Source organism: Falco naumanni, chromosome 1 (assembly GCF_017639655.2).
Source record: "Falco naumanni isolate bFalNau1 chromosome 1, bFalNau1.pat, whole genome shotgun sequence".
NCBI lineage: Eukaryota > Metazoa > Chordata > Aves > Falconiformes > Falconidae > Falco > Falco naumanni.
In genome coordinates, this window is record NC_054054.1 from 22,615,325 (window position 1) to 22,643,302 (window position 27,978).

General features: G+C 40.2%; 1 long non-coding RNA gene across 1 annotated transcript; it reads left to right on the top strand.

Annotated features, from left to right (window-relative positions):
• The first annotated feature begins 116 nt into the window (after positions 1-116).
• On the top strand, positions 117-27,978 carry LOC121083822. The gene is made up of 7 exons (XR_005826493.1): positions 117-571; positions 2,893-3,064; positions 4,799-4,935; positions 10,031-10,109; positions 15,607-15,693; positions 18,001-20,750; positions 20,857-27,978. It is a non-coding gene; the product is annotated as an uncharacterized LOC121083822 (long non-coding RNA).

Sequence of the window (27,978 nt, forward strand, 5' to 3'; positions counted from 1 at the left end):
TATCAAATTTCAGTGGAACAACTTTTGAGATTATGTAAACTGTCAAGAGTTATTAGGCTTTCTGGTTTTCAGAGTGTTGGTAGCTGAGTTGTTGAAGCCTAAAGCTAAAGGGAACTTCTGCATGTAGCGATAGAGACAACATTCAAAAATACTTCTAGTCAAGAAAGATACAAAAAGAGGGTAAGTGAAAGATATTATATAATACCAAGAATGTAAGAAACTTACCTTCTTTATAGAAAGGGAGAGAGAATGAACACACAAGTGGTGGCTTAAACAGACATTTATTATTTTGCTTTCTGCATTTAAATCATGCACACACCTAAATACTGCTTTTACTGAGACTTAAGCATATGGGTATCTTCACTCATGTTAGAGGCTGGGAACGTTGTCTAGAGCCACAGTATGAATGTGCTGCATTCAGCGTTTGCAAAAATGTACTGCTTTTCCTTCCAGCACTGAGTGATCCTGGAGACGTATTTATTGCATTCTACCGCAGCTTAAGTTTTCTTCTGATCCCTGGAATAGGAAACATGGCCATGATGTTTAACTCCCGAACAAGACGCAGCAAATGGTAAGAGCAAACATCCATTCTGTCAGGTGCTGGCTACAAAAGTACTGTCCTCCCTGAAATACTAGTAAGTTATGTTTTCTGAGTCAGTGTTACATTTATCCTTAGCCCAGGCAGAGAGTCAGTTGCATTCTTCCCACTAGAGGCTGACAAGGTGTTTTACACTTTTTGTGCTTTTACTTTATCTCCTTTACAAACAAGCAGCAAATTTCAGCAGCTGGTGTGGCTGTTGCAGTCCTTCCGTCACATTAAAAGGAAAGGAGAGGAGGAAGAGGAGGCTACCTGGGGGAAAAAATAAATTTTTTTAAAAAAATGAAGCTGTAGGGAAACAAATTGTACTTTCAGAGTACAGCAATTCGAATGTGTCATAAATGGGGTCAAATAAAAATAAATGTAAAGAACCATACCAAATGCAATGTGTGCTTACCATTCTGTGATTTTATAGTTAAATCTCTCTGGCTTTTTCTGGGAAGTGCCCCATATGCCATGGCTGTTACTGTTGACAGCTGTCATTTGTTGGTAGTTCCTCCCCAGTTGCTGAAGGCCATCAGATACACAAGCCTGCTCGCCTGGTATTACCAGCTCTTACTCAGTTGCGTGTTTTCCTTTATGTCAGAACTCTCTGACGAGCAGGCTTCAGTATTACATTAGGAAATTCAGCCACGATTTGTGAAATCCTTATAGGCAATGAAGTATTGACTCCTTGATATATTATGTTTCTACTTTAAAATACACATGTTCATGAAGTGTAAACATTTACTCCCTTAAATATCATTATGTTCACCCAGAAGCCTTTGTAACTTTTCTGTAGAAAGATCCCTGTGTCAGGTAAGGAACAGCTACAGACCTTTTATCTTTATCTACCTAATCTGCCTACAGTAGAGGGAAAATGATAATGCTTCATATTTTTTTCATGACCCATCATCAATCTGTCACTTTGAAAAATAAGAAGTTAAATTAATTATTCTCCTATTGATTTCCCTTTGCCAGATTCATCAGACTATCCTATCCCTGCATAAATCCCCCTAATACTGGTCCGGGTAAAACTTGGCAGAAAAATGCATTGTCTCCACCAAATGACTCATTTATATTTCATTGTTCTAAGAGGTTTCCTCTGTAAATATTTAATAGATGATGTATATATCTAGATGAATATCAAAGGAGAAAACTTAAAAAACCTTGACTGCAAACTTTCATGGGTCTTGATAAAGGTTTTGAATTAGAAAGGAATTAACAGCTCACGCCTAGCACAAGCTGATCAGATTTTTACAAATCATAATTGCATAAATACTAACATCTGTCCAAATGCTTGCCATTAACAAAGGGCGTGAATTGGTAAATGCTTGCAAACAAGGCTGTAGCAGTGGTTCACCTGTGTTCTTGCAAATGAGTCTTACTATTCACATCAACAGTATTAGGCACCAGTTTATTATTTGAATTGAAATTGAATTTGTATCTCGTGATGTAGGACAAAGCGTGTTTCTTCCACGCTTCTAATCCTTGACGGCAAACACCTGAACTGACTATTTATTGGCAGTTTTGTACCTCAGCTGGTTCAGAGAGGGCAGTGTGCTTCACACTTATTGTTTACACAGAGGATGAAACCGGCTACAAAGTGCGTGCAGCCGTAGTAGTGACCCAGGAAGAGTCTCATGTGGTAATTGATACAAAATCTAAACATTAAGGCTTGTAAGCAGGCAGGGGCCATCAAAATTAACTGTACTTGAGTGTAAACTGTTGAAAAGCTAAATCTCTTCAGGGAAGGATTTGTGAAAGTGCAGTGTTCTTCAGGGAACCGCGCAAATCTGCATCGCAATAGCCTGTTTCCTGAGGTTTCCTTAGGGATCATAGAGAATTTATAGGAAGGCTGTAATTTTTTTTGTAGTTACACTGCCTTTACCAGCTGCACAAAATTCCTTCTTGAATGACTATGCTCCATAAAAGCAATTACATTCTGGGATTCTTATTTTCATTTCCTTTAGAAGTTCTGTAGAGACAACTTCTCTTTAATAAGTAACCAGAGCATGCACATGTAGTGACAGAGAGTGCTATGAACCAGCCCGCCTGTTTGTCCTGCTTTACATGAAGGGTGTTTGGAGGATTCTATTATGTTTTTGTGCATGCTGTACGCTACTCAAGTGCAACAATGTATGTAATTTTGTAAGAAGTATTAAAAAGAGCGTAGGAAGATTTACTTGTGCGTGTGTTGGGTGGAACGCACACATGGAAATTCTGGAAGCCTTCAGCACAAACGCTCTGAGGAGGGACTGGATACCTCAGGCCATGTAGACCAGAGATTTAATTTCTGCTCTTATCTTTTCTAGTGTTGCTGCTTGGGAATGCGGTATTCTTTATCAATACCAAAAAAAGGTCTTTTCTTTCAAAGCAAGAGCACAACAAAAGAAAGCCAAACCTGACCTCATTTGCTGGTAGCAGTGTCGAGATGAACTGCAGCTCTGACCTATTTCTCCAGCGTTACAATTATCTGCTGTAATGGTACCACTTTACTTTTTTAATCCCGGATTACTGTACTTTGAGATTTATAGAAGTCACTGTCTTTCTGGTTACAAACCTTGTTACTTCAGGGGCAAGCCAGCATGGGAATGAATGAATGAATGCATGTGAGTGAACAAAGACATGGAATGCGATCAAGTCATCAGAATGAATTTCTAAATTTTATTTGAATGTGTTTATATCTAATTTTAGAATTTATTTACATTATTTTGTTCATTTATATATGCTTTTATGTATATACGTGTGTGTAGAGATTATATGTGTGTGTGTGTGTGTGTGTGTATATATATATATAAAAAATGTACTTCTGTATCCATATGTGTCCCCACACAGAATGATCTAAACTGAGGTCATGTGGTGAGGGATTTGGGTTTTGTTCATTTGTTTGGCAGCCTGTGCTTTGCTGAGGTATGATCAGCCTCTCTATGCACCATGGGAATGATAAATATAAAAGACTTTAAGAAATCAAGTTCTTACATACTCACAACCAAACCCCTTGATGATAGAAGTTGACATAGCTGCCTTTAAGTCAATATAATACTTGTTTAAATCAATGGAAGGAAAGTGAATTGCATTATATGAAGATCTGGTATTTATAATCTGATTTTATTGGTATTAACAGTGTATCCAACCTTAGAAAACAAAAGTTTTTTTCCCCTGAGTTTCGTGTTTTGTATTTATCTGTGTCACCAAAATGATTAGAAAAGATGTTCTTATGTTTTCCTCAAGTCAAAATTCCTTAGTAAATTTTCAGTCTTCAGAACATATCATTCATCTTTTTTGTTTTACCACTCAGGATACTGTTAGCAGCATTCACAGCAACACTGTGCTGGTGACAAACACTGAGTCCTGCCAAAGCTAGTGACGCAGAAATCAGGAATCAGGTTCTCAGAAAACACAGGATTAGCTCTAAAACAGAGTTTTCAGGGGAAAAACCAAACCAACAAAAATAACTTGTATCTTTTTATTTACCCTCTTCTTTCTAGCCCATTTTAAGCTTTACCCCAACCCATAAACAGTGACAAAACACTTAACACCATGACACTTATGCAATCAGATGCCAGCTGCTATAAATGTAACTCTCCACTTGCAACAAGAACAGTATGTAGTCCATTCAGGCCATTCGTTTCACATAGGTTAGACTTATTTTATTCAATCCTCTTATTTTTGTCTCTTTTCAGTTTAATGGGAAATCATTCTCTGGTTTGGTCTGTTTTGTACAGATCTACTCTGCACAAGGTGATCAAATAAAATGGTTGTTCAGGGCTTGGCTTTGCCCTGTTGCCTTTCATCCTTGTCAGTAAGATGCTACGAGCACCATCCACAGAATACATGAATTTTAAAGTGAGAAAGCCTTTCAGTGATTGCAGGAGGCTGAGTTCAAGCAAGGATAAGAAAGTAAACTATAACTTGAATTCCTCTTAGTGAGGGGCCTCATTTGCTTTTTGATTCCTATGCAAACTCATTAAGTTTTGCTGCGAGGGGAATGGTACTCGATGCAGTTTTGAGGAAGACATTTATGGCTCCATCCCCGGAGGGCTGACATGCAGACTCAGCATCTGCTAGCATCAGCTAAATATGCAGGGGAGAATACAAGTATTTGGAGGAGCATTAGGATAAGCTTTGGCCGAGGAAGCTGAGCAAGATGAAAAATTGCTGCTGTTTTTTAAATTACTTCATGAAATTTAAAATCTTTTCCTGTCCTTTTCCATCAAGGTAGCAAGGAAGGGATTCAGATTCCACTAACGGCAACTTTTGGAACAGAACTGAACAGAAGATACTGTCATGGTTTGCCCCAAAATGAGACTGAACATTGTTACACCGGAGGGACGTTAATTGAGAACGGGCAGAAGGTGGGTGCATTTAAGTGACAAGAGAGTTTTGCTATAAAAATGAGAACATACACTAAAATCTCCAGCGCCAACTATAAGAATAAAACTAACATTTTCCTTGTTCTCTGAACAAAACAACTCAGCAAATACATCAGAAAGGGCAGATGAATAATCTATTCAGTCTTGGTTCTCATCTCTCCAGGGAATTTCAGGTACTCTTTGAATCTCGTGGCTCATAGTGTAGCAATAATGTGCATTTCTTAGACAGAACTTTTCTAGGATTTTCTTCTTTCTTCTACATACATGTTTTTTGTGAGAGCAAGATATATACATAAAGATGTCTTCCACTGTATAATCAATTACATATTGATTATGGTAATAACCATAACAACTTACTTTGCTTCCCAATAAGACACACAGCTACTTTTAAGGTCAAGACAATTTATAAATACCCAGTATTTAACAATTACTCAATATATATTCAAATAGAATTCCTAATGACATCAACAGAGATCTTGATAAAGAATTAAAATTGTAAAGTTTATTATAAAGATTTAATGACGGATAACAATTTCAGTTAGAAAAAACACCCATTTAACCCTATAATCTCTAGTTGGACCAAGTCTTACCAGAGATATTCAGAGACTCAACCAGACTGTAATGTCAGTCACTCTGCAGACACTGTTGGCTCCAGCTGAATACAGGGTTATTACTCCTTGCACACATTCAGAATAATTTGGCCCTTCACTTCAAGAGGACCGTAGAGGTGCTGGAACGTGTCCAGAGGAGGGCAGCGAAGATGGTGGAGGGGCTGGAGTATGCGTCTTACAAGGGGCAGCTGAGGGCACTGGGGTGCTTAGCCTGGAGAGGGGCTGGGGGGCCTGACCGCTCCCCACAGCTGCCTGACAGGGGCTGTGAGGGGGGGTCGGTCTCTGCTCCCAGGGAACAAGCCACAGGACAAGAGGGAACGGCCCCAGGCTGCGCCAGGGCAGGTTTAGGCTGGATATGGGGAAAAATGTCTTCAGGGAAAGGGTGGCCCGGCATGGGCACAGGCTGCCCGGGGAGGGGCGGCGTCACCACCCGGGGGGGTTTAACACACACACAGATGCGGCGCCTGGGGCCATGGTCAGTGGTGGGCTCGCCGGGCTCACAGCTCCTTCCCAACAGACATGACGCCGTGGTTCTAAAACACAGATACCAAAACAAAGGTTGTGGTCAAGTTTGTAGTAACAGGAAATATCTGAGTTTCAGTCCTTCAGAAGTACCATGCATGTCCAATACAAACACTGCTTAGTCTGAGCTAAATTTCACCCACCATTTCATGTCTGCTACAAACTGTACTTTTCAAGTTCATTAGCTTTGGGATACCTTGTATCACCAGCAATGTAATAATCTAATAGAGACAGACAGAAATATATGTATCCATTTGTATAGATTTAATATAAGTACTAATTATTTCTTACATGGTGCAATGTTTAAGATCAGCCAGTGTTTCTAGGCTATACGTAAAATTCTGGATTTTGAAGTGTATCCCATAGACATTTTTTCACCTGTTTATCTCATCTTCCTAGAACAGAACACTTTACTGCAAGGAAATTGTAGCAATAGCAATTTCTTGCTAAGAAATATACAAACATATTTTTTACAATGTCACTTAATTTGGGGGTTTTGATTAAAAACTTCGAGTAACTTACCAGTGGTGTCTTGGCATCACTATGTCGTAAAGACAAAAGCAGATGAACTTTATAAAGTAGTAAACAATTTGTCAATTTTGAATCGGATTTCAGAGTATGAAATTTTGACCAAAATAGGGGGGGGAAATGGCAATTAACTGTATAATTTTAGTTCAGGTCAGGTTTTAAATGCTGATTAAACCAAGTATGTTTAAAATCTGAAGCATGTGTCCAGCTTTCCTCTTTTCTCACTTTTCCCCTGCTAGCTCAAATGGTAGTTTTGGAAGAAGAGGATGTAAAATTTCTCTTCACCATCTGTTATCTGGCATTTGAAAGAAGTCATTCCTTGACCAGTGATGAGAGAGTTAGCCCTATTTGGATGATAAATTGTTACCCTCTAATTTGCAAAGCTGGTACATTTTTAAAGGCAAACCAGATAGTGCCCTGTGTAGAAATGGCCACATCACCCGAGATACAGAGCCTCCTCCAAGCATTAAAATACAAAACAGATGGAGGAAACCTTTCAAGGGAATATCCATAGAGGGAAAACTGCTGTGAAATGTAAGGAAAGAAAACTCTGCCAAGCTCAACAGGACCACAGAAAGTGTTAATGACCCGAGGATTATCTTTTCCAAAACTAAACGAAAGACACAACTTTCGAAAGGTGTTCTCCTAACACAAACATCTGATCAGGAAATAGCATATACCAACATGGGATTATCCCTGTGAGATGAAATTGGAAAGGATTTCCCATCCTAGTGACATCAACTTTCTAAGGATCAAGTTTAGACAAAATATCCCAAAGCTGACTTGACAACTTCACAGAATAAGAAAAAATCAAAAACTAAACCCAGATGTTCTGTGTTACGGGAGACTTCATATTAATGAATCATATGCATTATATAAGCAAAGGGGGGGGGGGAAGGGACCATCTGAAGGTCATGAAATAGAGCGCTGTTGTGCTAGGCATTCTGAAAACACTGAGTATGAGACAGCTTCTGCCTCAAAGAGTTTAAGCTCTACATAGAAATTGGGTGGGTAAAGTCATAGAATGCCAAGTCAAGGAGAGCAGCATTGTAGCACTAAAACCAATGGACATTCGGGCTTCTTTCCTCTGCTCCAGGGTGGCTGACCTGGGAAGGGGTTATGCGATGCACTGGGAGGGAAATGAGAAAGGAAGAGAAGTCTGGGACCAGCGCAGAGGACTGACGAGAAAGGGCTGTGGGAATCACGAAGCAAGGCAGAAGGAAATAGCTGACCTTCCTGAGATGATGAGGGTTCAGTCAGGGCTGGAGAAAGTTTGCCAAATGTCCTGAGTCCTGGCTTTTCTGGGCATGTGGCTGTGCCCAGGCCTGGGGCCTCTGCCTGCCTCCAGGCTCTGGCTTTCCCAGCAGATGCATAAGGAGGAGGAAGGAAGGTACTAGTTGGGACCTACCTGGTGTGAACGTTGTGTTTATCTAATAGTGGTTGTAGGGATTTGTGGTGCTATGATGTACCAGAAGATGATGGATAGATGGACAGGCAGATACGCTTGGGTTTTTTGGTTTTTTTTTAGCAGAAATAGAAAAGGTAGATCTCATTGACTGCAGTAGAATGTGCTTTCAACAAATGCGAACAGCATGTGGGTAGGAAATCTGTGAGTAATTTTTGTTGCTGTTTCTGCATTCTGTGTCATTTGCTCCTAAGAGATTATTAAAATGCCTCAACACTGTCAAGGAGTACAGGCTTTGAAGGTTACCCTGTGAAGGTCCTCTCTAAATCCACGCTTTCCACACCCCTAAGGCACATATGAATGCGCCTTGGTGTTCTTGCCTGCTCTGCTATGGGGGTACAGACATACCCTCTTGCATTACTAGATTAGCAGATCACTAATTGTCAGCACCTTCCAAAGAGAGTTCCATAATGAAAAAACATTTGCATCACGCAGAGCACAGGCATTTCTACATATGTAAGCGTGAAATGGGCACCCTGAACACAAGAAGTGACTGTGTCTTTCTGTTACGGAGCGTGAGGTACAGTCTGTACACTACGTCAGTGAAAATGGGATGTGTTTCTTCTTCAGACACCCAAAGCAAATGGAGTGGGAAGGGGGAATGAACAGCTCGTTGCCCCTGGGGCTGTGTTATAAAGGCACCAGGTCTTAGTGCCTGGCAGAGAAAATGGCTCTGCATGTGGGGGTCTGTTCTTCACAACAGTCATCTCGTCCTCCTGGTCTGACAAAATGCCCTGTAAAGGATTAGTTTTAGCTGTTTGTGGGCAAAGAAAATGTAGTGCGTAAGCTGTGTAAAGTCATAAACTCTTCAGGAGGAGCTGTGCTTTGCTTAATCACAGTATTGTAACTGTCTTCTGCTCTGAAAGGATAATTTTCTACATCTTTTTTATTTATTTTATTTTATTATTCATTCTACCTTGGCTATGGCTCTTCTCTTTCCATCCTTCCTACAGTTTTTATTTGCTTGCTCATGGGGGAAAAGCAATAGGTAAGAAAAGCCTAACTGAGGCAAGATTAATGCAGTTCCACTGAGAATAAGAAAAAGATTTATTCTCTTCTTCCCTTCCACAGATGTCTTGTTAGGGACTCAGCCTCGCCTAACATATGTACCTTTATTCATTTACTTCCTTCTCGTCCTCTGGGAGAAGCCTATCTCATGTAATTTATTGACTTGGCTGCCTTGTTGGTATCCATGTTAATAGTAAGATGTATTGAAGACTCACAAATTAGTCTTATTCTCAGATGCGAGTGAAGGGGGTTTATCTATGTTGAAAAATATGTACATTTGGCTTGCCACAACTAGGAGTTACCGTAAAGAAAATGTTGAAATTGGAGCCTCTGAGCTGGCAAGAAGTGTGAAGGTTTGAAAGAGGGGGCTTCAGCAGAGCTGCTGAAATAACGCATGAAGTTCAGAAGAAATGGTCAGCCTCGTCATCCCGCTCTGTGGTTTTCTTTCTCTTAGCTGACTCTCACATTGGGCTGGCAACTTCAGCTAATGCCAACAAACATTAGCAAGTGATGGAGGAAGGAAGTATTAACTGTTTGGTGAAAGGCAGTGAGAGGAGATGAGGAGAATGTAGGAGTCCAATTTAAATTATATATAATTGACTTGGGCAAGAGGAAGGAACTTGAGCCAAACACCGCATGCGTTGCTTTCTTGCTAGCCTTGTACTTGAGACTGGTCTATCAGAAGATCCTTTACAGTCCTTTCTGGAAAGGACAGCTTCAAAGGTCACCACATGGCATCACTAAAATTTTACTCTGACTGAGGGACAGACCCTTACATCAACCCAGAAAGGCCGTGTCTTTACTCATTGTCACAGTCAAAAACCTGTCATTAGCATTAAGAAGCTCAAAACAGGCACTGAGCCTTGTAACCAGACAGCTGTATTTTCTGAAACTGTCTATATTCTCCTGTATTCAAAATGACATTTTCATTTTTACTTTTCAGAAGAGGAAGGCGGCTGTTCTTTGCTGTCTGATATGCAACCTGCCCGTGATAGTTCAGGACTCCTCATCTTGCCGAGCAGGTAACTCCTGGGAACAAAGTGCTTTTGGGGTGATGGAAAGGATACTCCTGTTACTGCTTCCCAAACTGTCTGAAACTGCCACGGACAGCATCAGGGCCAAGAGTGCATTTTAAAAGCTTTTGGTGTTTCAGCTCTGCCTGGCACCTATATATTTTTGCGTCCTTTACCTCCCTTTCTTCAAAGTGCAAGTTTTCACTTACCTTCACTGCTCTCACTTTCTCCTCCCCTGTTATGCAGGTTAGCCCATGCTTGGGAACGAAAGGTGTGCTGTTTAAAAGAGCAGCCTGACTTCCAAAGAAATGAAATGGCAATAGCAATATTTATCTTGCTTTATTGTGACTTCCATTTCTTTCAAAGCCAGGCTGATTTTTAACCTGGAGTTTTCTTTTTCAGCCCAAGTTTGTGGTTTTGGGGGCATATGCTAGAAGTTTTTTTGTTAAGTTCTCAACTGTCACTTTCTTCAGTTTAATGATTTTTCTCACATTTTATTTTGCATAAAATTGTTTTTGACTCTTGAGGCTGTCTGTTAAATACCATATACAATACATCACTACTCAGTGTTGGAAATAGCTTTTTGAGTCTGGGGACTCTTCTATAATTTGTAGAAATCCTGAGGCTGTTTCAGTAGTAGAGGCTTGAGGCTTGAGGCTGCCATCAAACTACAGAAAGGTACTTACTCCTGCTCTTAGTGCTCAGTGTTCTTGTAGCAGAAACTAATGATGAATTCTCTGTGCTGCTGTTTGTAGAGCTTTGTTCAAGCCATTAAGTGTCATATGTGTTGTCATCTCAGGATGTGATTACCTACCTTTTTTATAGGGTACTGATATTACTTGCCTTTTACCCACATGATTCTGACTCCAAGCAGTGAGTTAACCCCCCAAACCACACCAGGTGCAAGTGACACTAGCTAAAACAGATGCATGCTAACTAACAGAAAATGCCGATTTTTTTTATTTATCCACAACAATAGGTTTAAAGTATGTTCTCACTATGCTAAGTGACTCCTTGATATTTTTCTTGTCATCTTGACTCCTGCTATCTCTTTCCTGTTTCTGCTTTTGCATTCTGAGTTGCCTTAAGGGTCTCCCTGCTGAGGTACCCTTGGTTCATCAAAACATGAGAACTATTCAATATACTGTAAAACTTTTTACACAGCCAGTGGTGCACTTACAGATTTTCTCTTCTCCTGTGGGACAGGGAGGATTTCTAATAGGATCCTTTAAATATTTTCTTGCATGTTCTTCTGAGCTATCTGAAATTTTATTGGGTAATTTTGAGGCCATAAATGCCAATGTGCACTGGTTTTGAAACAGATTTGCCTGTTAGCTCCAGAGATGTAACACTCCTATAGCCCGACCACATGTCCTTGTTCAAAGAAGACCATTCGTATGCCTGCTGGTTGTTTTTTTCACTGTGGAACCTAAAAACAATCTCAGGTCACTGTTAGACATACTAAACTCTCTCGGGTTGGGATGCTCAGCAGCCCATGGCTGCACATCATAAATCTCTGCACGCCAGTCCTCCAGGTCAGCCTTCTGAGATACCTTCTGCACAGCCTAAAACCAAGTCAAGAAAGCAGACGTGGCCTGTGCGTCTTTTCATTCCCTTCAAAACTCCTATCAGATTGTTTGCTACTGACTAATTTTCTATCATTTGTTTGATTCCTTATATGAGCACACTGATCACATTTAATACCTTTTAGGGAAAGCAAATAAGATGGTAATTTGGGAGTTATTTCTGAACAATGATGTTCATTTTAAATAAGGAAATTCTGCTGCTGCAAGGAATTAGCAATTGTTTTTACCTCATGAATAATCAGTAGTATTTGAAAATTATTTCCACTGATCCATCTCCAAATGAAGAGGTGGCATTTCTCCTCTCAATCTGAGATCAATGCGGAGAATTTATCTTAATCTTTCCTAAGGCATCCAGCCTCCAAAAACTAATAGTTACAATCAGACAGTTGGCAGGTCACAAATACCAGCCCTGCGGGGGTTGTCATGACGGTGAGTAAGCAATTTTGCTGCTCAACAGATCACCCAGAGACATTTTATCTTTAGCAATTATTCTTCTCAAGGTCAATGACATCATGAAAGGAGCCAGAAATGTATTTCTTTGGACAATTATAATCAGAGATTGCTCTTGACTTTGATATTTATAGGGTCCCAACCACCAAGAGGCTTGCAGTGAGAGGTGATGTGGGTCTCCAAAGCAACCCTGCCAAAAGTTCCAGAAAAGTTCCAGAATAGCAATAGTCCATGATTTCATTGTACATGGCTAATTGTTTTTCCTGAAGGAAAATCTCACATTTGACAGGTACCTTTGTAACAAAGAGATAGCAAGGGTTGTAAATCCTGAGCAGCTATTATTGCACAATCAAACTTTGTAACTCATATATATCTCCCCTGGAAATACAGTAATATGCTGCTAAAGTCAGGAAAAAATGGGATTTGGGGCCATGGTATTTCATTACAAGCTGTACAGCAGAAACTTGAGACTGTTTTTAAGAAATTATTAGTTGGGAAATATATCATGATGATATATACCAGTGTATACATATGCAATGTGTATACAGTGAAGTAGTCTACTAGTTCACTAAATGGAAAAAAACACTATGTAGGACGTATTTTTTAAAAAATAAGGGGCCAGAAACACAACCATTTCCCACAGAAACGATTTCTTTCTGTCTGTCACTGTAAAGGAGCACATAGGTAAGAGGAAAGATGTTGATGAATTACATATCTGGTCTACTTACTCTACTCATGCCATGGTCCAAACTCTTTTTTCTGTTGTGGGGAGATGGGAGTCTCCTCTTTTGGACTAAATCCCCATTGCATCTCGGCTGTCTATAGTTGGATGCCTGAGCATCTAGTTGGCTTCATCACTTGGAAGCAACTATTTAGAGATAGGCTTGGCTTTATCTTATCCAAGTGATGGTTATATGGGATTTGTGGTGCTAGAATATATCAGAATAGATATAACCATGTTTTTATATTTTAAGCAGAAATAGAAAAGGGCTGGTGAGATGTCCCCCCAAATAATAATGAGATTTAGAAATGTAAGTAATACCTAGAATTGGGCTTTACCTTATTTGAGAAAGAGAAAATCCAGTCTGAACAGCTGTCAGGGGAAGATTTGAGGATGACAGGGAAAAGGAAAATCTGTCTTCCGATCAGAGACTGAAAACAAAGACTGAAAAAGGATGCAAATGCACTCTCCATACAGAAGTGGTATTAACAGCATTTGGGGACAAGCTTAATGGAAATTGAAGGACGATACTGGAACAGAACAAATGGCTCCAAGCTGAAAATGGATGTGTATAGGCTGGATATTAAGCAAGGTTTTCTAACTGTTAATGTTGTATTGGCATGGGGTAGAATTTTAATCTGATTAGCAGAGGAAGATGAGAGGTGAAGCCTGGCCATATTATAAAAGGCTAAAACGGCCCAGAAGCATCCTTCTAGTCCTGTACGTTTAATTCCTGTGCATGGCATGCCTAGAACAAAGACAAGGCCTGCAAGCAGGCTTACCTGCAAAGGAATTGTGTAAGAAAAATTGGAAAGAAACCCAAGGAGCTCACAAATTTCTTGCTGAGATTCCTGTTGTCTGAAATATTGTCATTCATGCTGCAATTTCAGAGATTCAATCCATTCTGCTCATTTTTATGAATCTGGTCAAAAAGCCACTAGTAAATACTCAGTTAAGCAATGTATTTCTAAATTAATTACAGATGGGACAGTGAGCAGCTACAGATTGTTGTTGATGGCATGAAACAGAACCACTTCTGTTCTACATGCGTCACTCTCACCAGTTTCTTTCCCACTTACCCTCTCAGAGGCCCTGAATTTAGTAGCATTGTAACTCATATTGTGCATTTCTGCATTTTAGGTAGCAAGCAATCTTTTTGGTTTAGGCTGTTATATATTATCATAATCAATTTATTCATGCTTTTTCAGTGTAAAATTCATTAGAAAGAAACTTTTTTTTCCCAAAAAAATCTTAAAAACATTATATCAAGAATACTTTGATGATTCTTTGATGAGAAAACTTACCTGAATATAAAATTTGTAAGCTGAAAATAGTCCATTATATAAATATATAATGACTTCATAAACATGTTTTGCTGTACCACAGGACCCTCAGTGTTTCTTCAGTTATTTCCTATCCTTTATCAAGAAAGGCTAAATCTTTTTCTGGTTCAATAGGAAATACAGCCAAGGTTTTTTCAGTTTTTTTTTTTCTAATTTAATTTTTTCTTTTTGTTATTTTTAGTTTTTAACTAAAAATGTTAGCCACAGGCTTAACATGCCAGTCATCTCTCAGCTTCGGATTCTATTGCAGGGGTTATCTGTTTCCTACATGATTATCCTTACAGATTGTATACCTTCGAAGTGCATATCAACTGGATTATTTTCTGTGATCCAGGATTTCCTACAGGAGCCCATTCATTCCCTACCTCTGTCTTTCTAAATGAGCTCTTCTGGTTCTAATGATGACCAGGTAGTTCTGAAGCTCTCGGCAGATGACCTCTGCAGAAGGCTTGGCTGGAAAGCCAGCAATTAATCACAGGCAGGACTGAACCCAGGCTCCCCTAAAAAGCCAGCTTCTGGGTGATGAACTCATTACCTGCTGGCAACATTTAAATTCTCTGGTCACAGCTATTAAAGGAAGAAGAGATCAATAGATCACTGTGCCTGTCTTCCTCCATAAAAGAGACCGTTACATTTCATGTGGTCACCTCTGAACCAAGCCTAGTAACTGGGATTCAATGAAAATACCTTTAAGAGGAACAGCCAGTGTTGTCTTAGGGGCATCAGAAGATAACCATTTAGTTCTTGAGGAGTTTTCCCCCAGTTAATCATTAGGAAAACTGGGAGGTACTTCCACCTTGAATCTCCCTGGTTCATGTTATTCCATTCACTAGCTTCCCATAACCTGAATTTTCAGCTTGATCAAGAATTTCAACTGACAAGCAGTATCTGTAATGCCCATAACTTCAACTGTGGCATTTGCTGATAAATATTTTGTGTAGAAGCATATGTTTTCCTTCTGTAGAGACACAACGAGCAGTTTGGTTATTAAATGTATTCATCCACTGTAAGAAAAGTCTGAAAGGCAAAGCAAATATGCTGTACATAGAAAAATATTAGGGTCGGATATTCAACCCTATCTGTTAAGCACAACACACTATAAGAAACTGTCTCGGTCTCAGCCGAAGCCCTCTCCTTCCTATTACTAGGATATGCCATTTTCATGCCAGAAACTTGTAATGTTTCTGTGAGCTTCCCAAAATGTCTGTAATTGGTAAAGCCAGCACCATTACTGATACTTGGTGGTTTTAATCTTTTTTTGCTTTAAAAAGAAATCAGTAAACCTTGAAAATGACTGCAGAGAGGGCAGAGAACCGCACAGAACTATGTTGCTTTAATCATCCAGGAAACCTCTTTTCCTCAAGTCAGAGGTTTCAAGGTCAAATAGGTGTCTTATTATTTTTCAGCTGAGACTGGAAAGGTGATGAAGGAAATGATACAACTAGAGTCCCGTCTCCACATCCTGAAGTAAAGAAGTGATCTTAACATCATGGGTAAGCTTATTCTTTTACAGAAGATGGGTGGGTTTATTCGTAAGCTGTTGTTGTTCATACTTCCAGAGATGTTAAATTATAAATGCAGATGAGAGCTGTACTTTAACACTGAGGAAGCAGCCTTTCTAAACCCTTTGGCAGGGCTGTTGAACTAAACAAAAAGCTTTTATCTCTCAGAATCTCTTGGGGCACATTAATCCATCACTTGTCAGTTTGTCAGATGAAAAGCAGCTTGAATGGTTTGATTTTTTTTTTTAATTGTGTCTGAAATACTGTCGGTGCTGTATACAAAGCAGATAAAGACAGTGTCAAGACACCCAAAAGCTTATGTGATGCTTCTTTCATTGGCGAGATACCCAGCTGACCTGCTACTTCTCAGAAAAGGGATGGTGGAGGCTGAGGAGCAGCCCATCACTTGCAGTTTCCACTAACAAGCCCATTAGTGATGGCTGGCAAACAAGACCAGTGTGGAATAAGAAGTAAGTTTGATTAGGAGGGTAAGCCAGACAATTATATGCGTATATGGGATGGCTGCTGTGGGCTACTCGTGTGTTTTACCAAACTGGCAGCTGTACACTGGCTAAAGTTACCTTCGTAGCAGGAGTGCGGTAAACTACTGAATGAGCTATTTGTGAGTGCTTTGAGCGGTTTCCTTTGAAAAGCCACCTTCTAAGACACAACACAGCTTTTTGTGAATGGGAAAATTTCACGTTGTCTCCTTGCTTTCTTCCTATCCCCTCTTGACTGTTTATATATGCAATATATAATATGTTCTGGACAGCACAGGACCAGGCTCTGTGCTCCAATGCCTGCATGGCATTTCCTTCTGCCACTGTGAGAGACAAAACACGGGGCTGCATGTGCCAATGTTTTGATGCAGCAGGGCATTTCTTATGCTTTTACTCCAGTTTGATCCTACAAATCCTTACTTATAAAGCAATCTTCTCTCATGTAAGTAGCTTTGAGCACTCAGGCAATCTATGATTCTTTATGTGAGCATCAGATCCACATTTTCTATAGAACAAAATGGGTCACAGTCATTTTTCTGTAAGTCTTTCACTCGACAGATCCACACCAAAGGTGCATCGGCTTGGCTGGGCTGGAGTGGGAAGCCTGCGTTTCTGTGCCAAGTACTTTGCCAGCCATTTTTAAAGCTTATAATGCACAGGTATTCTACATAAAAATGACACTTTTTTTTTTTTTTCCCCCCAGCAAAATGGGGAGAATAGCAGACTGATTTAATATGATCCCTGCAATGTTTCTTTTGAAACTCGGGCAGTATTCTTAATTGTTCAGACTGTTCCGGTTCTGAATGGCTTACTGAGTTTTGAAATCTAGTTTTCAAATCTTTTTTTGCTTTTAGTTTAGTTTTGGCCCCCTTTTTAGAGGAAATTTGTCAAAACCAAGACAATAGTTTTTAAAGTATTTTCAGAAAGAAGACTTGACCACTGTTTTCTACCTAGTCCTGAAGTCAGGAAGACAGAAATATGAACAGCGGGCAACAAGTCAGGCACTGGAGCAGCATCTAGTTCTGTTCTGTAAGCAGGCTGAAAAGTAATTCTGTGCCACGAGGAAGCTTTATCTCCATTAGATACCAAAAGATACCATTCCATTAATGGCAATATCAGCTTTTCAGCTTGCCATTTGTACGTTTGTTCCTTTACACACAGTGGAGTAGTTGCACCTTCAGTGTGAAAGTACAAAAAGTGCTGTAATCTCATCTTAAGCCCAACCATTTTTTCTCCACTTTCCCACCAGCAATCCAAAAGAGCCATAGCTGGCTTCATGCAGAGTTAGCCCTAAGTGTGACAGGTGAAGAGGCCATGTATTCACCATCATTGTATGCCCATCACCTGGGACTCTCGTGTATTCTACATGTATATAAATATGTAAGAACAGGCCAAATATATCATGATTCTCACTGACATGTATGATTAATATGTGACCATACGAAATTAATACATTGTCACGATAGCAAGAAAAATGCTAGAAAAATATTTATAATTGTGCAGAGCGCTAGAGATTGTGTAGGTATGTAAAAAAAGACTTAACATTTCACAATTTCCTGTTTCAGTTTTACATTTTACATTGGTTATTAACTTTACATATTTTACAGTAAGAGAGGGGAAAGCAGTAACACGATAGGAGGAGGAAATGAAATGACAAACCAAAGAAAAAACATTGTTAGTGATTTACGCAGCATGGTTCAATATGCCCATGGAAGAACGTGCATGTTCTTTTTCTGTTTTAACTAGCTCATGCTGTTGATGCTGGAAATCTCTCTCCCCCCCCCCTCCCCCTCCCCAGGGAGGACATATGCCTGTAGGTCAAGTAAAGAGGGTCTGAAGAACAACTAGATCAACAAGGAAGCCACACAGAAGCAGAAACAGAAACCTGAATCAATAATCAGTCAAGCCCATCAATTATGCAACTCATTTTGTACTGATGTAAGTAGATGTAATTCTGAAGCAACTTGTACCTGGGGAAAAGGAGTGGAAGAGACTGTTACATCCCCATAGACAGCAGCTAACGCGGAGCATGACAACAGTGAAGAGATGGAGCACGCGAGAGATGCAAAACCACTGCCTAAAAGTCAGGAGCAGTGGAGATATCCAAAGAGAGGAGAATATGGACCTCAGGAGAAGAAATTCTTTTAGAACCATATACATATCTGAATTTGACCCATCTTTATATCAGGTGAGGGATCTGATCTAAAAGGACATTTCTGTGACAAAGAGTGGAAAGTTGTCATCAGGCCATGGAGAAATCTCTTCAATTCCATGTTGGAATTCAGGAACAGAGGAATGAAAGATCAAACTAGCTCACATGCTGCACCTCTTAAAGCAGCTTTTTTTTCAAAAATAGAAATAATATCTGATCTCAACCTAAAAAAAAAAAACAAAACAGACCAAAAACCCTTGTACAGAAAGTTAAAAAAAGTTCTGGATTGGATTCTGTGGTCAGTAGCTCAAGTGGCTTAGTATGATCAAAACTCCAGTCAAGTTTTTTTGGAAGAGGTCAGATTCCTCGGTGTATATGCTTGTGCTGGAGCTGTTGCAGCATGACAAACAGCCAGCCAGCAGCAGCCAACATTATGAGACAGCTGCCATGGAGGGCAATGACAGCCCACTGTGGGGTGGAACTCCAGCTGAACCACAGCACATCGCCATCGCTGGAGGATTAATTACATTATGTCAATGTAAACATGAAACATCATACCAAATTCTAGATACTATTTCAAAGAAAGAGACTTCAAAGAGTTCCTGGCTTCAGACCACCTTGGTCTAAGCTCTGTCTCTGGTAGCCTTCTATATGAGATGCACGTAAGATAGATAGATGATACATATATACATACATACATACATACATACATACATACATACAGGGCTTGCAGCACCAGTCCACAGTCTCTGACCATCTCCTTGTGAGTCCAGAAAGGCAAACAGCATTTGAACAGGCAGCAGCCTGGCAGCTAATAAACAGCACATTACGCTGCATCTCATAAATCTCCATGAAGTTCATTTATTCTTTTCTGAGAATGAATAACTAATGTGAAGCCTCTTCTTGCCAGTTATTGTAGCAGTACACAAAGTGATTTAGATGTGGAAGCTGCTATTAATAGCAGCAAACAAGCTACTAATTGGGTGGTTATATAATGGCATTGTTATGAAACCTAGTTTGGGTTTGACACCTTCTGTTTTCTAAAAACAACATTAAAACCCCCAAACAAATCTATGGTTGGCAACATGTAACATGAAACAAAGTCTAAATAATTACTGATCTTTCAAAACTCAAATAGGATTTAAAAGGGGGGGTGGGATATCAATTCATGTATCTGAATTCTGGCTGAAATAAGCTGGAAGTGAATCATTCCACAGATCTGCTGTTCTAAGGGCTAGTTTAAAGTGATTTTCCGTAATACCTGCCTTGCGAATAGTGACCAAAAAATCAAAGTGGCCTGTTTTGGTGGTTTGTGAAATCTCTGATTTTTTTTTTTTCTATTTAAAAAAATGGGCTTTGAATGAGTATGAACAGAATACAGTTTAAGGAGAAAGAATGACCAGAAATCTCTCTGTGACACACACTGATGCAAATCATGTACTAGGATTACGTACTAGGAACTCGACTTTTGTAAATGACAATACACACGTACCTATGCAGTTTGACATTTTTTAAGTAACTTGGGGGAAAAAAAAAAAGAGGGGAAAAAAAAAAAAGAGAGAGAAAGAAATGGGGTGACATTTAACAAATGTCTTTTAACAAATGTCCCCTGCCGTACAGAAGGGGAGAATATTGCACTCCATTAGGAGAGAAGCTTTTATCTGGGGTGGCCCTTTGCAGTGCCTCTGTGCTTGGTTATTCTGCAGGCTGGGCCTCCCTAACGCCATGTACAGCACCAGGAACTTCTCCTGATGAAACCCAGCTATTGTCCTCTAGCTGTGAGGTTATTCTCCTTTTGATACATCAAATGCTGCAGAATACAGAGTCTGTAAGCAGGAGGATCCCTCCAGAGGTCTGTGGTTATATGTGTACAATAATATTTAAAGAGATGAAAATTCTTGATCAAGACCACACAGCTCCAGTGCCTCTTGGTTTAATCTCTGCCCGTGAAGTTACCTCTCAACATGCATGGTGCCAGCAATTGTTTGATCAGCATTACCTGTAACCTTTTGCTGCCAGGGTAATCAAGGCTGCCACTCCAGAACTGCCTCCTTAATGACGGAACCCAGGATTCTCACACAAGCAATCTCATGAACACTTCAGCTACCTACAAACACATAATAACCTCATGTTTGCGCAGAAAAAGATGTGAAGTTGCTTCCAGCTGAGCCACCTCTTACATTTCCAGAGGCAATGAGAGTGGGAGAAGCAGCGTGGGAGGGAAGCAGGGTGTGGTGGCAGCATCATGACCTGCACGTAAAGGAATTTATCCCCTGACACAGAGTGAGTATAGCAGCATGTGCTGTCCCGCAGGAGCCAGACACAGCCTACGTACACACAGCTATATGCAACCATCGCATGGATTGCCTCTGTCATCTGCAGCAGTTTTGCAACTGGTAGGATATTTTGGGTTATTCTCTTTTTAATTGCTTTTTAGCTGGCAACAGCTACTATACTCAGGCACGCTGACTCCATATCATTTTCCACTCCTTGTCATTTTAGATTGTCCAGGTGATGATAAAAACCTTGACTTACCCAGCGCAGTGTTGGGAAGGGTTCATACCAATAAAGGAAAGGCTACTTCAGTTCCTTCATTGTTAAAGCACCCAGAGGAAGCGGCTGAAGGGCTTACAGAGATTGGATGTACAACGTCCCAGCACCACAGTAATTACAGCAAGCACGCCTAAAAAGCTGTGATAACTTAGGATTCAGCAACTGTTGAAAGGAACAAGACACTGTAGAAACCAAGCAGGAATTTGGGTGGTCCAGATGTCTTCCACATGTATCCAGTTAATTATTGAGAACTAGAATCTCTTGTCCATTATATCTGTGTGTGTACATCTATATCAGTATGCATAAATATATAGATAGAGATATATTTATGTTTAAAAAATATTTCCGGACTATTAATCTATTCATTAGAATATTTTGCAATCACGATGTGGCAAATAATACCAGAATCTTCTCCTACAATAAAGTATCGGCATGCTTTCCTACACCCACACATCAGATGAAATGATTTTTTTCTTGAATGCATCTTTTTGCTAATAGTATAGTTTTTCTGCATTGTTACTGCTCTTCCTTAATGTCACTTGCATGAGAAGGAAGAGGGATATAGCAGTTCCTCTGAGAAGTAACGCTATTTCATGTTTCTCTTGTGGTAGTATCGAAGGGTTCCAATAGGGGACAAACTTACTTTGTCACCCATCTCACTGTAGGACAGAGTTTATCAGACCTGCAAAGTTCACTCATAGTCCTATGATTTCTTAATTCTCGATTACCTTGAATTTATACTGGTAAAAATGTATACTTTTACAATACCTCAAAAACTTTTAAAATACTTTAAATGCTGTCTAAATCTTTCAATGCTGTTTACATCGTAAATACCTTAAAATATTTGAAAGTTACCTTTAAATGTTGTTTAAATATGGGATTTTTTTTCCTATGTCTGATGTCATTTTTTCCACTCCATTAGTGTTTTTTCCACTCTCTGCATTGCAGCCTGCAGTGATAGCACATCGAGCTACAACTTCTCTCTGTATGTACTACCGAACCCTGGTTTTCCCAGGGTATGGCAAGCCAAGCCTTCTCGCTGGTGAATGCATGGAATTATTGTCTGTCTATTGCCTATTAGTATCCGTTACCATTTCCTGCTGGGTTTATATATACTTCGTTTCATGTGTCGATCATATTTTAATTGATTTCTGGCATTTTATGGCCAAAATTTATGAGAGAGGCGAATGGACCAGTGATTTCCAATGATAATTTTGTAGCCAGGTTACTTATTTGCACAGAGCGCGAGGGAGGTTGGTTGTGACACCGCTCAGATGCTATTGTGGGAACCTAGCTTACAGAGTGTTAAAATCCCAGACTGTTCCTGGGCCGTCTGGTACTGTGGTTCAAAAGAAGGAACACTTAGCTAGGCCGTGACTATGGCTGGGACAGAAGAGCCTTTCAGGGTGAGTAAGCTATTTAGGTGCTCTTTTCTCCTTTGTGGTACTTAGCAGTGGAAGATGGAATCACAGAGGAAAAATATGAGCTGAAGGAAAGATGGTTTTCCCATGGAAGCTACTTCTCTGCAGGATACCATCCAGGAAATACCATTTTTTGTTTTCCTCTGGATTTTACCAGGCATTTTATTTTATTTTATTATTTTAATTTTAATAAATAGAAAGATAATTCTGAATCAGAAAGATTCCCTAGATAGAAGTCAGGATAGGGAAGGAGCTTACCTCCAGTGTCAGCTGGAGGAGATGGTGTTGAACATCCACACAGTGTAAGTGAGGGGGGAAAACAGACTGTACACGAGTAATTCCTGTTGATCTTAAAACTATCAAGATCTTGCAGTACAGACTGCGGCTATCACTGCACTTCTGGTACTGTTCTGTGCCAATAACCAGTACTATGAGTGTGGTAAAATGTAGTCAGGGAAGAAAAAATAAATAAAATTAAGATAGTTAATTAATTCTGGTGACTAAGGCGTTAAATCTGTATTTACAGACAAAATAACTAGTAAAGGTATACATACAGCATAGATGAAAACATTGCATATGTCTAATCATTACTTGGGGTATGAATCACACTATATTTCATAATAATTACTATAGAAATAGCTACTGGAGCCAAAACTTAGATACAATTAAGGAGATTAATATAATTCAGCAGGTTTCCATGCCCTGTATTGGCCATCAATTTTGCTTGAAATAAAAATGATAGTAGCACATCCATCATATTTCAAAGTTCCAAAAGAAAACTAGTGGTCCAAGTTTGAAAAAATCTATCTTCTTATTTAGACAAGTTATTTAGTGCCAACACGTTGAAAGGAAGATGGTGCTGCAAAGCTGATACAGACCCAGGCTGAGTTAAAGTTCCTTCCTGCAACGCAGTATTTCCAAAAGCTACTTGAAACAGCTTTGTTGGCTGGAATAACGGAACCAAGGGGTGTCCATCCCACCTGAACCTGGTGAGCCACAGCCTCTGAGCACTCAGATGGTGCTGTGCAGGTACGTATGTGCCCTGAGACAGTAGCTGTTGGATCCGGTTACTGGTTTATTGTTTGCTCTTTCCAAACAGGCTTCTAATAAAGCTGCCCGTTAATCCTGGCTGTAGCAGAGGCTCATGTATGGCATTGCCTTCAGGCTAAAGTCACCCTTTTTTTGCTCCATCCAACGAAGGGCCGCTGCACGGGAGCAGCTCTTGTCCCTCCCGGCACGGACTGTGTTTGAATGGCTGTAAGGGAAGGGCCTGCCTGCCTTCACTCCTTCCATGAACTGCCCACGCTGCTTTGGAATAGCTAAGGTGAGCAGAAAAAAGGATACTGAAATTGCTGATTGTGCCCCTAGCCTGGGGATTCTCTCATTTGGTCAAATGTCCCACTGTGAAATGTCTCTCTGCATTTCAGGCAAGGGGATGGTGAAAGGCTAGGCTGGAGAAGACACTGGCCCACAGTTGAACCAAATGTCAGAAAGACACAAACTCTTTGCACTTCAATGTATATCCAGAGGGAACGTAAGCAGAGAGCTGACAGGTTCCTCTTTAATTCCCTCAATAAACAGAGAACAGTAAAGAGCATTATAGTAGCCCTTTGTACTGTAAAAGCAAGGAAAACAAGCGACAGGACAAGAGGGAATGGCCCCAAGCTGCATCAGGGCAGGTTTAGGTTGGATATGGGGAAAAATGTCTTCAGGGAAAGGGTGGCCCGGCATGGGCACAGGCTGCCCGGGGAGGGGGCGGCGTCACCATCCCTGGAGTATTTACAAGACGTGTAAATGCAGCGTTTAGGGACACAGTTTAGTGGTGGGCCTGGCAGTGCTGGGTTAGTGGTTTAACTTGATCTCAAAGGTCTTTTCCAACTGAAATGATGCTGTGATTCTATGTTACATAGAACTGAAACACTGCGGTCACATTCACAGCTGTGCCTTTATCAAGATCTTTTGCACTACAACAACACACGTTCTGTGGAGCTCAAGATAACATGGTAAAGGAAATGTTGGGAAATGCTGGCACTCTTGCAAATGATTAAAACAAAAACAAAAAGGAAGAAAAAAGAGGTTTCTTGTATTACTGATGTACATTTTGCAAAGCAATTCCACTTGAAAAGGAACCAAAACTTCCCTTATTCAAATAGTTTTGCTCCAGTGAACTGATTTAGACAATTTGCACTTATTCAAGGAATTGCTTTTACTTGATATTTTTTGGCCAGTAAATAAGAATGTATTTGTTCCTCTGAGTATTCTGAAGTACGCTGAGTGCAATTGGGAAGACGTAATAAATGGCATTGTGACAAAGTTACTACCCCACAGGCTAGCTGTTTGGAAGTTGTACATCTCTTTATTCTTATTTCCTGTCATTTTTCTCTTACTATTAGCACTCCCTGCTGTCTGGGTCATGAAATCAGTTTCTGCATTTCTCCTCTACTTAAATGTAAAGCCTCCCCGAGTCTTACAACTGTGTTTTTCTCAGAAGTCAGCCTTCTTCCCAGTCAACAGTGTCTTGACACTAGCCTGTGCTCTGGTTCTTTGAAGACCTTTCCCTTTTCTGACCAAACCTTTTCTTCCCTCTTTGGTTCAATCTGTCCAAACTATTGCCATCAAAATATTTCCCTTTTCTCACCACTCTGAGAATGTTCCCCTCCTTCTAAAATCTCAGCATTGACTTATTTCCCCCTTAAAATTCAAGCCTGCCTCTTTTCTCAGCTCTGATTAACTCCGTTACTGCTTGGTTCTGATCTCTGCTCCTCTTGGAAAGCCTTTTCGTCTCCAGTGCTGGGAATGCCTGTGTTTGGGAAGCAGGGGACGTTGTTATTAATTTCCTTCTTAAACTTTCCTCATCAAAAGGATGTTCTGAATCTAAAATGTACGCAGATGACATTACTTTGAGTCTTCTCCCTCATTAGTTGTAGGAAATGCCTGAAAATATTTACAAAACAATCACCAAAAAGCATTCAGAATGCAGATTCAGCACAACTTAAATGCATGCTATTTCTACTACCTTTCTAATATTTATATATTTTTCTACATTTCTACTATAAATGAAGAGATGTCTTAAATTGTTATTATATATCCTTGGCTTTCAGTCCCTGGTTAGACCAGCCAGGGTTTGCTCCTTGTCATAACTGGTGATAATATCGAGCAGGCTTTTGGGTGACTTAGGAATAACTGAAGCACATCGCATTATTCCCATTCCTTTTCACTGCCTCTCCCTGTCCTAGTTGTTACAGGAGCTGTGACACTGGATTCATAAGCCCAGCACACAGTCACACTGGGTTTGTAGCATTCTGGAGTCGTGTGTCTTCTTGGTGGCTTTGTGGAGCTTGTGTAAGGCAAGGGGAGCACAGCAGACAAGTGAATGCAGGCTCCTGTGTTTTCTACTTTAGTAGACCTGTGAGCTTCTATCGAGTATGTTAGCCAAGATCATAGTTAATTCACAGTCTTGATGATATTGAAGTTGTCATAGCCAGAATTTCCAGATGCATATACTTCTCTTGAATTTACATGACAAGGTAACATTAAAATGAGACCTCTTACCACGCCAGAGAAATGCATGTATTTCTCAGAGTCTATCACCACTGAACCAGAAGTAACTAACCGCTGGGAACTCTGGAAGGAGATATATTTATCTTTTCTGAGTCATCCGATCATACAGGGCTCAAGGCTGGTGCTAAAACTTCCAGAAACATTTGGAAAGCAACCACAGAAGTCCATCAGTCAAAGAGCCCCCTCGAAGAGTGGCAGGAGGAAGCTAGAGAGGTGCGTCGGAGCCAGCACTCCGCTGTCAGGATGTCCCTTCTCCACTCCTTCGGCTCCTGTCACACATGCCACCTTCTCTGGCATACCACCTCCTAAATCAGGGGGCTTTTTGCTCACACTTCGTGGGCCTGACCCCTCCTGAAACTCCACAAGTTAGGTTGCAATGACCCTAAAGCTGCGTCTCACTTTAATGCTTGATCTGCTTATTTTTGTCAATGCTAGTTTCCCTGAAGTAGTTCAACTGCTCCTACATGTGAAATGAGCATTGTGGGGAACAGATCTATACCCCTGTCCAGACAAGATTTCATGAGCAGTTTTCCAAAAGTAACTTTATTTTCTGGAGTCTGATCAGGTGAGTTTTGTTGGTTTTCTTCCTTTACCTTTCCTTGGCAGGAGCTTTGTCAACGTGATGAATCTCCCTGGCATCTTACCTAAGGCTGATTCTTCCATGCTGGAGATCTCTTTCCCATTTCTCCTCAAAGGAGAGTGGGGAGGAATTTAATGAGGTCTGGGTCTATATGAGTTCCAGAGAAATTTGTAACAGTTATGTCCGTATTTGTCACATCTGTACTTCAGACCAGAGCAGTTTTTTGTTAATGTTGGCAACTCTGAACAAAGAAAGTCTTAAAATTTATTAAATGTAAACTATGTTAGCCAGCTGATGGGGAGGAAAATCCAGACCACTTTCATGGCACCTTGGAATCATTCAATTTTAATTCTTGAAATTAACGTCAAAGATATTTTTGCTGTATGGAAAATTTTCATAATTTGATTTCTTTTTTTGTGCTTATCTGTTCGTCACTGTACTGGCTAACTGCAGCCTACCTGTGCCTATGTGTGCGCACCCCTGCTCTTGTTGTACATAGCAAATACAGATAAGCAGTTTACAGCCTAGTGAGGTCTTACAGAACTGAGTCTGGGGGCTCTTGTGGCTCTAGTGCCCAGGAAAAAAAAAAAAAAAGCGTAGTCTGGGAAAATCTTTTTGGTCTTCTCCTACGAAATGACTTTTGAGGTTGAGCAGTAATCTTGGCAGACTGTAAGCTAGCGTGCCTGCCTAAGGATATTTACAGCTCGCCTTGTCTGAGCTGTTACCTTTATCATGTCCACCAGGTGATCTGCTGAAAAAAGAATCCCATTACCTTTAGTAGCTGCTGGAATGAGTCCTTAGTCAGCTCAGAGTAAGGTTGACCAGTAACCGCTGGTCTTCCCTTAGATCTGAAGACTCAAAATGTTATTGCTTAGAGCAGTGATGTTTGCTGACTTTGTCACTGAATCCTGAATTTGGCATCCCATTGACATGGTTTCAGTCAGTAAGTGCCTAAGACAGCAGCCTTCCGCATGCTTTTCTGGGCTATGCTCTTCCCTCTCACCTTCCAGTCTTTGCTCCATCCACAAATTCATTCACAGCTTGAAGTATTTTTTTTTAAATAATATCTATCATTCAAATCTATTATGCAAGTCACTGGCAAAAGGTATAATCGTTGCAGTGTTGCTGACTCCACTACTTGCTTGTAAGAAGCTGCTGTGTAAATATTGTAGTATTTTGTTTGGTAGGAATTAATAAAAATCACTCAGCTCAAAATTAAAGCAAAACCAGGACAAGTGTATTAAAAAAACGCTCTCTTCAAAAGCATTATTTTAAAGGAACATTCTTAATTAAAAATACCTTCAAATAAAAAAGAAGGAAAATGTTTTACTTAAAATTCTGAGATGAAACTTGGATTTTATTAGAGCATTTCTGTTTCCTTTCCAATGCAAACAAATTAAAACATCTCAGTTTTGCTAATCCTGTGTTTTTGTCCTTGGCATGCACACACAAAAAGCTTAAAAAAAACCCCCAAAACGCATGAATTTTTCACCTAGTTCTCCCTGTAAT